This window comes from Triticum aestivum, chromosome 3D (assembly GCF_018294505.1).
Source record: "Triticum aestivum cultivar Chinese Spring chromosome 3D, IWGSC CS RefSeq v2.1, whole genome shotgun sequence".
Taxonomy (NCBI): Eukaryota; Viridiplantae; Streptophyta; class Magnoliopsida; order Poales; family Poaceae; genus Triticum; species Triticum aestivum.
Genome location: NC_057802.1, coordinates 549639799 through 549649386, shown reverse-complemented (window position 1 = coordinate 549649386; position 9588 = coordinate 549639799).

Below are 9588 nucleotides of genomic sequence, written 5' to 3'. Positions count from 1 at the left end.
TTGCTTAATCCTGCCATTGTTTTGCTGCCCAAGAAAGATGATGCTGCTTCTGTGATGATGTCCGGCCTGTCAGTTTAATGCACATCGTAGCAAAAATCGCATGCAGGATCCTTGCCAATCGCTTGGGGCCTGAGCTCCACAAGTTGGTCTCCCATAGTCAGAGTGCTTTCATCCGAGGTTGGTCCATCCAGGATAACTTCCTATACGTCCAGAATGAGATCAAGGAAGCCCACAAGAAGAAGAATCCCATCTTATTCCTAAAATTGGATATTACCAAGGCATTTGATTCTGTGAGCTGGCCATACACGATAGAGGTCCTCACGGGTTTTGGGTTTGGACAGCGGTGGAGGGACATTGTGTGCATCCTACTTGCGTCTTCTTCATCAAGGGTCATGCTCAATGGAACACCTGGATATCCTTTCATGCATAGGTGTGGACTCAGGCAGGGGGACCCCTTGTCCCCCATGCTATTCATCCTTGTGATTGACCACCTACAACGGCTACTCTAGAAGGCCATGGAGGCTAACATATTGTTACCTATACCCTTGCGTGTTGCCCGGCTGAGAACGAGCTTTTACGAGGATGATGCCGCTCTGTTTGTGAACCCATGTTCTTATGAAATGGGGGCCCTGAGGTGTATTTTGACATGTTTTGGGGAAATACCAGGTCTGAAAGTGAATGAGGCAAAAAGTGTCATATACACAATTCAGTGTGACCATTTGGATGTTCAGGGACTAGTGCATCAATTTGGAGGGGTGAATGGACTTTTCCCTTGCGGTTACGGGGTTACCACTCTCTATTCGAAAGTTGAGACGCACTGAGTTGCAACCTCTACTGGACAAAGGGGCTGCTAGTTTGAGGGCATGGAAGGGAAAGTTACTACAGCGGACTGGTCCTTTATCGTTGATCAATTATGTCTTACTAATATATGGTTACCTATTTCTTGACGATTTTTGCGCCGTACAAGTAGTTTGTCAAAAAGTTCGACAAAATGAGAAGAAATTGTTGGGAAACCTAGCATGCAATTTCAAAAAAAAATCCTACGCTCACACAAGATATATCAAGGAGATGCATAGCAACGAGACTAGGAGAGTGTGTCCACGTCTCATAGACCGAAAGCGGAAGCATTTGATAACGTGGTTGATGTATTCGAACTTCTTCTCGTTCCGACCGATCAAGCACCGAACATACGGTACCTCCGAGTTCTGCACACGTTCAGCTCGATGATGTCTCTCGAACTCTTGGTCTAGCAAAGTGTCGAGGGAGAGTTTCTTCAGCACAACGGCGTGGTGATGGTGATGGTGAAGTGATCCGCGCAGGGCTTTGCCTAAGCACTACGATAATATGACCGGAGGCATAAACTGTGGAGGGGGCTCCGCACACGGCTAGGAATCAATATTGTGTGTTCTAGCGGTGCCCCCCCCACATATATATAGGTGGGAGAGGGGGTGGGGCAGCAAGGGGCGCCCCAAGTAGGAGTAATCCTACTTGGGCGCCTCCTACAAGTCGGCCTCCCCCCTTCCATAAGTGTCGGAGGGGGAAGGAAAGAGAGGGGGAGGGGAGGGAAGGGGGAGGCCGAATCCTCCCCCATTCCTTCTCCCTTCCCTCCTTTCCTTTCCCCTGTATTTCAGCCTATAGGGGGCGCACCAGCCCCTTAGGGGCTGGTCTGTCCCTGTCTTGGCCCATTAGGACCATATAGTTTGCTGGGGGTTGCCCGGAACCCCTTCCGGTGACCCGATACGTACCCGGTACTCCCGGGACACTTCCGGTGTCCAAATACTATCGTCCTATATATGAATCGTTACCTCTCGACCATTTCGAGACTCCTCGTCATGTCCGTGATCTCATCCAGGACTCCGAACAACATTCGGTCACCAAATCACATAACTCATATAATACAAAATCGTCATCGAACATTAAGCGTGCGGACCCTACGGGTTCGAGAACTATGTAGACATGACCGAGACACCTCTCCGGTCAATAACTAATAGCGGAACCTGGATGCTCATATTGGTTCACACATATTCTACGAAGATCTTCATCGGTCGTACCGTAATGACAACATACGTTATTCCCTTTGTCATCGGTATGTTACTTGCCCGAGATTCGATCGTCGGTATCTTCATACCTAGTTCCATCTCGTTACCGGCAAGTCTCTTTACTCGTTCCGTAATGCATCATCCCGTAGCTAACTCATTAGTCACATTGCTTGCAAGGTTTATTATGATGTTTATTACCGAGAGGGCCCAGAGATACCTCTCCAATACTCGGAGTGACAAATCCTAACCTCGATCTATGCCAACCCAACCAACACCTTCGGAGATACCTGTAGAGCATATTTATAATCACCCAGTTACGTTGTGACATTTGATAGCGCACAAGGTATTCCTCCGGTATTCGGGAGTTGCATAATCTCATAGCCAAAGGAATATGTATATGACATGAAGAAAGGAATAGCAATAAAACTTAACGACCATTATGCTAAGCTAACAGATGGGTCTTGTCCATCACATCATTCTCCTAATGATGTGATCTCGTTCATCAAATGACAACTCATGTCTATGGTTAGGAAACTTAACCATCTTTGATTAACAAGCTAGTCTAGTAGAGGCTTACTAGGGACACAGTGTTTTGTCTATGTGTCCACACATGTATCAAGTTTCCAGTTAATACAATTCTAGCATAAATAGTAAACATTTATCATGATATAAGTAAATATAAATAACAACTTTATTATTGCCTCTAGGGCATATTTCCTTCATAAATTTCATGTGGAATGCCGATGTGGAGGCTCATGGTGGGAAGTGCCTGGTAAACAGGAGACGCATCTGTGCGCCAAGGTCTGTCGGTGGACTTGGCATCAAAGGCCTTGTTTCTTTCTGCAGGGCACTTAGACTGAGATGGGCTTGGTTCAAATGGGATAACAACGATAAACCACGGAAAGGGACATTGACTCCATGTGATAGTTCTGACATGCAGCTCTTCATATCTTGCACAATAATCTCCATCAGGGACGGCTCACGAGCCCTCTTCTGGATAGATCGATGGTTGGATGGAGTCGCCCCAGGGGAGGCTGCGGCCCAACTATTTTCCTTGGCCCATCACAAGCAGGCCATGGTTGCAGATGCTCTACGCGATGGAAAATGGATGATGGGCCTGCAACGTTTGAGCTCGGCCGAGATGCTTCACTCCTTTGTCCTCCTTTGGCACCAGGTCCAAGAAGTCCAGGTTGGCAATGCCAAGGATGAGATTAGTAGGATGTTGTCTACTTCTGGGAACTACTCTGCCAAGTCGGCATACATGCAACAATTCATCGTGCAACTCCCACTGCCTCGCTTGTTAAGTGTATGGAGGATCTGAAGCGAGTCAAGAATTAAATCTTTATTTGGACCTTGCTCCAAACCAGACTTTGGACAGATGGCTGGTTGCTTAGAAGGGGTTGGGATCATCAGGATGTGTCTTGTGCTTGTGATCAGGTTCTCGAATTAGCTGACCATCTGATCTTGAAATGTCCCTTTGCAAAAGAAGTTTGGCATCACATGGCTACAAAGTACCCAAAGGCGGCGATTGCTTCATGCCACTTCGATTAGTGATTGGTGGGAAAAAACCTGCTTACTCAAGCGGAAAGAAGAAGTGATTGATGAATGTGTGGCTGCGACCTATGTGGGGTGGAACATATGGAATGAGAGAAACGGGCGTATCTTCAGGAAGGAGCAGAAATCAGTTGAAGGAGTTTGCTGGCTGATTAGAGATGACCTAGGCCTCCTTATGGAGGCAACGGTGTAGTCCTGTAAGGCTTGTACAGTTGGGCTGCTGGATGTAGCACCGGACCCCTTTTCTTTTGTTTCCTCTTGCTGAACCTCTCAGTTATGTACAGTTTTCCCCCTTCTATAATGAAAAGGCAGAGCACCTGTCGTTCCGTCAAAAAAACATTGTAGTCCAGCGACGAGGCGTCTCTTTGAAGAAGTCGATGGGTCAAAATCACTGTTTTGACCTTAAACACAAAGATAAGCACGATTTGCCTCGTCTAAAAATATTATTCGGAGTTGATCTTTTTTTATCACACCAACATCTCTGGGGTTTCAGTTGCACGGGGGACATGACTACGCTGACGTTTCGCCTGGCCAACGTGTTGCTCGCATGCGCTGACCATCTGACATGACACCGAAGGAGACATCGAAGTCTCTGGTGTCTTCCCTGAAGTTGCCAAACGTGTAAGTTCATGTCCAGGCGAAATGCCAGGGTTCATGAGGTTTCCCATGTTCAGACCAAAAGGACAGGTATGCGTGTTTGTAATGTCGATGAAAAAGGCATGAGCAGCTTTATAGTAAGATGAGCGAAATCTCTTCTATATGAGAAGTCAGTTTTACTTGTTCCCCAAGTAAAGTTATCGTGTGTATTTGAAATCCGGTCGTTAAACACGTGTCGAGTTGTTGATGATCTGGCTTAGGCACCTATTAGTGATTTCACCCTGGGATTTCTCCGGCTATAAACAGCCGCCCCTCCACTATTTGTTGGCGGCCGCTCCAACTTATTGCATGGCAAGTGTCATTTATAGCAACCTATCCTCCGAAGCATTTGGGATAATCCTTATGAGGAAAATAAAGTTACCCAGAGCCAAAGTGATTGAGAATCACTAAAGAATCTATTCTGAGTTAACCGAAGACTTATTATGTTTGAAGACTGTGATCTTCTAGATGGTTAGGCGTCATGCTCTAAGCATCCAAGGGTGAATTATGGGTTACCAAAGAATGAGTCTATGAAGGTTTCAAAAGTCTACCTTGAAGACTTACCACAAGTGATTGGGCAAGATCTAAGTGACCTTAGCTCAAGGAGAATAAGGTGAAGACTTTGTCTTCTGAGTTGAATGTTAGTCTCTCCAACCAGATATAGAGTTGTTAGAACAACTTGAACTAGAAACAAATCCATTGTCTTCCGTGAGCAACTGGTTTCATTTCTTCGCCTCTTTACTTTCAGTATTGAACTGTGAAGACTTTGTCTCCTCCCTTTCTGACGACTTTGTCTGAAGACTTTCATATTTCGTTGTGCATGCTATGTTTTGCTTTGTCTTAAGTCATGTAGTACTTAAGTGTGTTCGCATGTTTGTGTGTCTTGTTTACTTGTATTGGTAATTACTGTGTATGCTTTCTTTTGTTCCGATGACTTTATTATTCCATTGAATGCATGCTTAGCTTACTTTTTCTTCTAGAAAGTATTTGTTTGTACTGCTTAGTTTTTATTTCTTCGAAAAAATAGCTTCCTTTGAAGAATTTGTTTAAAATCTTCCATCAACCCTCGTTTGGTCAGTAATACGTGCTTCCAGTATATGACCGATGGGTTAGTAACTTCACATTGCGATCTTGGGTCACGTGCGTGTCACAAGGCACAAAGTGCTTTTGCTCAAACAACGAAGCATGCATGTTTTGCCAAAACAATAGGTCATCTTACCTCTCTCATGCCTACAAAGTCCGCATAAACGATCTTCCATGCATCCCACATCAACTTACCTCCATCACCGAATACCCCACCATCGTGCTTAACTCTAGAAAACAACGTAAATTCAACAAAAAGAGATCTATGGCATTTGACCGAACACCTTCCAGGTGTGGTGTCCGCCATGGACGGCGTCGACAAGGGGGCGGAGGGTACCTAGCTATGGACGGTTCCTAGGTGGACGTCGGCGTAGTCCAATGCGCGCAAGCAGGTGAGTCGGGGGTTGCGGGCGTCCAAGTATGACTGAGCGACGACCAGAGAGGTACAACGACGGTGTCGGACGAGTAGGGCGCGGATGCAAAGCAAGGAGGTCAGGGCATAGTGAAAAAAATGGATCGGGGGTGTCAAAGTCCTACATGGCGGTGGTCTAGACTCCCTCTCAAAACAGGCGTTCTCCCCTCTTTATATAGAGAGCAACAAACGAACAAAGTACATGGATGAACAATAGGTGATGGAGTAGTGAGGGAGTCCTGGATTAGGGGGTCCTCGGACAGCCGGACTATATCCTTTGGCCGGACTGTTGGACTATGAAGATACAAGATTGAAGACTTCGTCCAGTGTCCGGATGGAACTCTCCTTGGCGTGGAGGGCAAGCTTGGCAATACGGATATGTAGATCTCCTCCCTTGTAACCGACTTTGTGTAACCCTAGCCCCCTCCGGTGTCTATATAAACCGGAGGGTTTTAGTCCGTAGGACAACAACAATCATACCATAGGCTAGCTTCTAGGGTTTAGCCTCTACGATCTCGTGGTAGATCAACTCTTGTAATACTCATATTATCAAGATCAATCAAGCAGGAAGTAGGGTATTACCTCCATCGAGAGGGCCCGAACCTGGGTAAACATTGTGTCCCCCGCCTCCTGTTACCATCCGCCTTAGACGCACAGTTCGGGACCCCCTACCCGAGATCCGCCGGTTTTGACACCGACATTGGTGCTTTCATTGAGAGTTCCACTGTGCCCTCACCATAAGGCTTGATGGCTCCTTCGATCATCGGCAATGATGCGATCCAGGGTGAGGTTTCCCTCCCCGGATAGATCTTCGTATTCGGCGGCTTCGTACTGCGGGCCAACTCGCTTGGTCGTCTGGAGAAGATCGAAAGCTACGCCCCTGGCCATCAGGTCAGGTTCGAAAACTTGAACTATACTGCCGACATTCGCGGAGACTTGATCTTCGACGAATTCGAGCCCATGTCAGGTACGCCGCACAATCACGACGGGCATGACTTAGCTCTGCCATCGGACAGTGTTCGGGAGATCACACCTGCAACTGCTCCGGCCCCCTATCCGGAATAAACTGTGCCATCCGAGGACGGGTGGATCGACCCCGCCACGGAGACCGCACACTCGGCGGCGATAGAGCCGAATACCGACTTCACCTCCTACGAGACTCGTGCTGCCGAACCATTGGATTCGTCCCCGGCCATGGGCTCCGAGCTGCCCGCGTCCGTGCCTATAGAATCTGATTGGGCGCCGATCATGGAGTTTACCGCCGCGGATATCTTTCAGCACTTGCCTTTTGGCGATGTGCTAAATTCATTAAGGTCTCTCTCCTTGTCAAGAGAACCTTGGCCGAACTATATCCGGCTAGAACGGGATGCGAACGACGAAGAAATTCGGTCCCTACCCACCACCCACTTAGTAGCCACTGTCGATGATTTAACCGACATGCTCGATTTCGACTCCGAAGACATCGACGGCATGGACAACGATGCAAGAGAGGAACAGGAACCATCACCCACAGGGCGCTGGACAGCCACTCCATCACATGACATATACATGGTGGATACACCCAAAGAAAACAATGAGGAGGGACGGAAGGATGCAGGGAAGGATAGCTCCCTCGAGAAGCAACCAAAGCGACGGCGTAGGCGCCGTTCCAAATCCCGCCTCGGCAAAAACAGCGATAACAGCGCAAGAAAAAATAACACCCCGGTCGACTCCAGAGGAAACGACGACCACACGGACCCAGCGACAGAGCAGGACGAACCAGCGAACGGTGAACATAATACGGAGCCACTGTCCGATCAGGGCGACGCCGAGGATAAAGCTAGTCCACCTCTCTCCGGAGAGGAAAACAGTCCGGACGACGATGCACACATCATCCCAGAAGGGCACTTGGAACAAGAGAACCTCCGCAGAAGGCTTATTGCCACCGCGAGGAGTCTGAAGAAGCAAAAGCAAAGGCTTAAGGCCGCGCAGAATACGTTGAACAGTAGATGGAACAAAGTGCTCGACACTGAAGAAAAGTATGGTGGTAGTTACCACACAAAGAGCTATCCAAAGCGCAAGCTGTTGCCCGAATTCGATGATGAGGCGTTAGAGCCCACACAGCCGAAAAACAAAACGGCCGACCGGCCGGGTCGACCACCTCGTGGTCGTGATAGAGCGGTTAACAAGGCCGCACATAAGTCAGCACACGATTCACGTGAGGACTTGCATCAGAAGGCCAGCGTGACCAGATCCATCTACAGATCTAGGAAGCGCGCTCTAGCGCACAAGCAACACCGAACACTACAACCGTCAGAACACCATGACACATCCAAATACAGGGGTGCCGCACACCCCCTATGTTTCACCGATGAGGTGCTGGATCACGAATTTCCAGAAGGATTCAAACCCATGAACATAGAGGCGTACGACGGAACGACAGACCCTGGGGTCTAGATTGAGGACTTTATCCTCCATATCCATATGGCTCGCGGAGACGATCTCCACGCCATCAAGTACTTGCCCCTCAAGCTGAAAGGACCAGCTCGGCACTGGTTGAAGAGCCTCCCCGAAAATTCAATTGGAAGTTGGGAGGAGCTCGAGGATGCTTTTAGGGCTAATTTTCAGGGGACCTATGTCCGACCTCCGGATGCAGACGATTTAAGTCATATAATTCAACAGCCCAGAGAGTCAGCCCGAAAGTTTTGGAACATATTTCTCACTAAGAAGAACCAAATCGTCGACTGCCCGGACGCTGAAGCCTTAGCAGCTTTCAAACACAGCGTCTGAGACGAATGGCTCGCCAGACACCTCGGCCAAGAAAAACCGAGAACAATGGCAGCCCTAACAAGCCTCATGACCCGCTTTTGCGCGGGCGAAGATAGCTGGCTAGCCCGTAGTAGCACCAGCGACCCAGGCACATCCGAAGTCAGGGATGGCAATGGAAAACCACGACGCAGTAAATGCAAGCGTCGAAATAACGAAGACAGCCCAGACAACACGGCGGTAAACGCCGGATTCAGGGGCTCTCAACCCGGTCAGCGGAAAAAGCCTTTCAAAGGCATCAGAGATGGACCGTCCAGCCAAAACAAGATTCTAGACAAATTATATCAGATTCATGGCACCCCCGATAAACCTGCAAATCACACCCACAAAGAATACTGGGTCTTCAAGCAGGCTGGTAAGCTAAACGCCGAACACAAGGGGAGGGAGACACCAAGTGAAGACGAGGACGAGCCTCGCCAGCAAAGCGCTGGGGGACAGAAAAAATTCCCACCAGAGTTCAAAACAGTGAACATGATTCACGTGACGAAGAGGAGAAGCAAACATGCACTCCGAGACATACGCGCCGTAGGGCCCGCCACCCCTAAGTTCAACCCCTGGTCGGCCTGCCCGATCACTTTTGATCGCAGGGATCACCTGACAAGTGTCCGGCATGGAGGATTGGCTGCCTTGGTGTTAGACCCAATAATCAACGGATACCATCTCACACGAGTCCTTATGGACGGCGGCAGTAGTCTTAATCTGATATATCATGACACAGTCTGCAATAGGGATGAAAATGGAGCGGAAACGGACGGAACTGAGTGCTATCATATTTGTTTTCATATTTTTTTGCAGCAGCAGAAACGAATACAGAAACCCCGAAAATGAATACGGAAACAGATACTACCGGAAACGGACATTGAGCAAATACAAAGCGGATACGGAAAAAGAAATAGGCATTGGTCGGAACTTAAAAACCCCTTGAATCATAGAGAATACACACACAAAAACACAAATTTAATGAGTTGTTAACATGGCTACAAAATAATATCATTATATTAGCAACTTAGCGTAGTATTGTAGTAGTACCGGACAATTGCGTATAGGGTCAAGCTGAGT